Source organism: Sinocyclocheilus grahami, unplaced genomic scaffold (genome assembly GCF_001515645.1).
Source record: "Sinocyclocheilus grahami isolate Dianchi unplaced genomic scaffold, SAMN03320097.WGS_v1.1 scaffold16.1, whole genome shotgun sequence".
Lineage (NCBI taxonomy): Eukaryota > Metazoa > Chordata > Actinopteri > Cypriniformes > Cyprinidae > Sinocyclocheilus > Sinocyclocheilus grahami.
Window position 1 is genome coordinate 676,940 of NW_015505195.1, and position 3,607 is coordinate 680,546.

Genomic DNA, 3,607 nt, shown 5'->3' on the forward strand with positions numbered 1-3,607 from the left:
TTCATGATTTCCAACGTAGCTGAATTTGTGCTCTGGGTTTCAATTTTTCAGATTTGCAGTAGACTGCAATAGTGGTGCAATAACTGTGTGTGTGTGTGTGTGTGTAGGAAGTTTATTTAGACTTGTCTTAGTGGGTTGTGAGTATTTATGATAATGATTTATTTATGCAAAGTTGTAAGAATTTGTTACAAAGGACAATGTGTTTATTAAACCTTTACACTGTGCCTTAATTTTTAAACTGATATTAAATAATAAAAACCTTACAGGGCATTTGTACTTACTGTATGTATATATATATAGAGAGAGAGAGAGAGAGAGAGAGAGATAGATAGATAGATAGATAGATAGATAGATAGATAGATAGATAGATAGATAGATAGATAGATAGAAAGTTCTGTTTCTTCTGAGAAATGGGCCATGAAATGTTCTGTATTTTTTCCATCTTCCTAAATGATGCAATGAACAACCCCTGGATGACAAAAGCGGCTTTTTACTGCTTTTTATAACTAGGCAAAATTATTAATTATACTTATTAACATTCCCTACCAGCACGTATCGCACAGACGTGCTTAATAGGCTTCATTTGTTTTTTTTTTCTGTTTCTGGGGGAATATTATTGAAAGGTTTTGAGATTCATATATTTACTCAACACATTACATCTCTGAGAAGAGTGAGATAACCAGACATTACATAAACTAGGCAACGCTGTAAGGTAGTGATACGGTTACTGTACGTTTACGGTCGAAGCAGCTCGTCCAATCAGATGGCGTTTCGAAGCAGTCTCCGCCCCGGTAGAGACGAGCGCCTGTTGTTTCAGTTGATTTCAAAAAGGACTTTGATTTCAGCCTCAGGCCAGATCCCGCTTGCTGTCACACTGTTCTGGTTCAGTCACACTGATATTGTTCAATCACGCGGCGTCGCCAGCGTCAACATTCACCGAGTTTGTCTTCAGAAAGCGGAATTGATTATTACAGACGTGTGTTTTTAGGAAGAAGCACAAGTAAGTGATCTAAACGTTCGTTTTTTGTCTTTCTTTAACGGAGCATGTAAAACATTTTCTGGTAAATGAACGTCTTTTGTGTACAATAACCGTATCGAGTATCGTGCGTATTTAGTGTCAGTTAAATGCTAGTTCTAAGTACAGACGAATAGTTAAAACCCCTCAAAAATCAACACTGTTAGCGTTAGCTAATTTAGTGTAATGTAGCTACAACTCCGTTTAGGGTTAAAGCTTGAGTCATTTGAATTAACGTTTATTCTATTAACCAACTAACTAACGTTAGGGTCTTTTTTATCTTACTAGTATACTAGTACTTATTTATTTCTAGTAATTAATTAAATAGTGAATAGTAAGTTTGTCACTTATGGTACTTGTCCCTTTTCTACTACTATCCAAATAATGACAATTAACTATTCCTTTGTTACTGATAACACAGCACATTTTTGTTTTTGATTTTTATGAGGATCTGTGGTTTAGGGCTGGGTTTTGACACAAATTTCACGATTCGATTGGCTTCTCATTCACAAGCTTGCGATTCGATTCGATTAACGTTACCGGTTCGATTCAGTATCGATTATTTTGGCTATATAGCAGGTACAGTACATAACAAATTTTCTCAAGGAAAAAAAATCTCTCAACTAATGCGGTAAAATATACATGAGTCAGTTGGTACTACATTACTATAATATTGAAAGTTACAATTGACTGATGTGTTAAAATTACACTTAATTAAGTTTTTAAAATAATAAAGTTACAGTTACATAAAAATATTTCTACTTCAATTCGTTTTTTAAATATAAACATAATGGTGGCTGTCATAAAAACTTGATGGATTTATTCAAACATAAATTAAACATTGAACAGTAAAATTTAGTGCTGGGCGGTATGACCAAAAATGTATATCACGGTATTTTTCAAAATTATACCGGTTTCACGGTACATGACGGTATTTTTTTTCATGCATGACCGGGTGTTAACCATATTTTCTACTGATTGAGAGAGAAAATACTGCAGTATATTGACTTAGAATGCCCTATTTTACTGTCATGATGAGTGAATATTGTAATAAAAAATACCACACTAAATAGTGACTAAACACGACCCCTTTTAATACATGTTAACCAGGAGTCACTCATTTATAATCGCAGCTTCGTCTGATAAAATCAACATGCATCTACACTAGGGATGTAATGATTAACCGCGAGCCGGTTGAAAATCGATTCAAGTATGTGACGATTCAAATCGGTTGAGATGCTAAACAAATCGCGATTCATTTAGGTGTAGGAGTTTATATGAATGCATGTCTGAGGGGAACTTACTGTCTTTAGAAAAGTTTAGATGGTATTTTTTCTTTTCATCTTGCCTCTGTATAATGCATATTAAAGTTCATAAGCTGTGTTTACAGCGGAAACCAGGAAACGCTGTAAGCGCCACCTACTGGCAGAGAGTGAATCTGCGTCTCGTTCAGCACGTCTGCTGTTTCATGCAGATATTTTTATTTATAGTTTCACAAAACTGAAGTCAAACCATTCTGTTTTTGCTTCAAATTTCGAAATTATACAATTTAATTTAGTTTAAAAACTGCTCATGTTGCATGTATGCAGCATCTTTGTTTGGATCAAGATTAAAATGCAGTGGTTGCCTCTAATTTTAAATGGAAAGAGCACAGACAAAGCCTTATTTTGTTTATATGAAGATATTTATTTTATTTGTGTTATTTATTTATTTGATTTGGGGCTTGTTTTAAAATTTCAATGTAGTATTGTTATTTACATTTACATTATATTTAAATTTTGTCATTTAGCAGAAGCTTTTGTCCAAAGCGATTTACAAATGAGGACAATAGAAACAATCAAAACCAACAAAAGGGCAGTGATATGCAAGTGCTATATTAGTATATTATTATAGTGTTATATTTCAATTTCACAAAGAAATGTGCAGCATTTTGTCCAAGCAATAATAAAAGGACACATTTAATTTATAATTTGTCTTAAATCTCATTTTGTACAAAAAAAATAAAAAAATTACACCGACATACACCGGTATTGCGGTATTTTAAAAATTCATATCATAACAAAAATAAACACCGGTATTCGGTATGAACTGGTATACCGCCCAGCACTAGTAAAATTTATAAGGAATATTGTATGGTGTATATATTTAGCAAAATGCCCCTCTCTACAGTAGGGCTGGACGATATGGCCAAAATTTATATCACGATATATTTCTTAATTTCGGTCGATACGATATAATTCCGATATCGATATGAACACTATTTATCTGGAATAGAAATCTTTTGTAACATTATAAATGCCTTTATCATCACTTTTGATCAATTTTAAGCATCCTTGCTAAATAAAATTATAAATTTCTATAATTTCTTTCCCAAAAAAATTATAAAAATTATACTGAATGGAATAGTGTATAATGTTACAAAAGCTTTTTATTTCAGATAAATGCTGATCTTTGGATCTTTCTATTCATCAAAGAATCCTGAAAAAAAATGTACTCAACTGTTTTAAATATTGATAATCAGCAAATCAGCATATTAGAATGATTTCTGAAGGATCACGTGACACTGAAGACTGGAGTAATGATGCTGAAAAT

At 32.7% G+C, this 3,607-nt stretch overlaps 1 protein-coding gene across 1 annotated transcript in view; it reads left to right on the forward strand.

The window, feature by feature from the left end:
* Positions 1–839: 839 nt before the first annotated feature.
* LOC107549691 (sterol O-acyltransferase 1-like) overlaps positions 840–3,607 on the forward strand; it is an 18,531-nt gene continuing 15,763 nt past the window's right edge. Inside the window, exon 1 of the mRNA XM_016230869.1 lies at positions 840–1,000. The gene's annotated coding sequence lies outside the window, so the exon portion shown is untranslated. The remainder of the gene's footprint in view (positions 1,001–3,607) is intronic.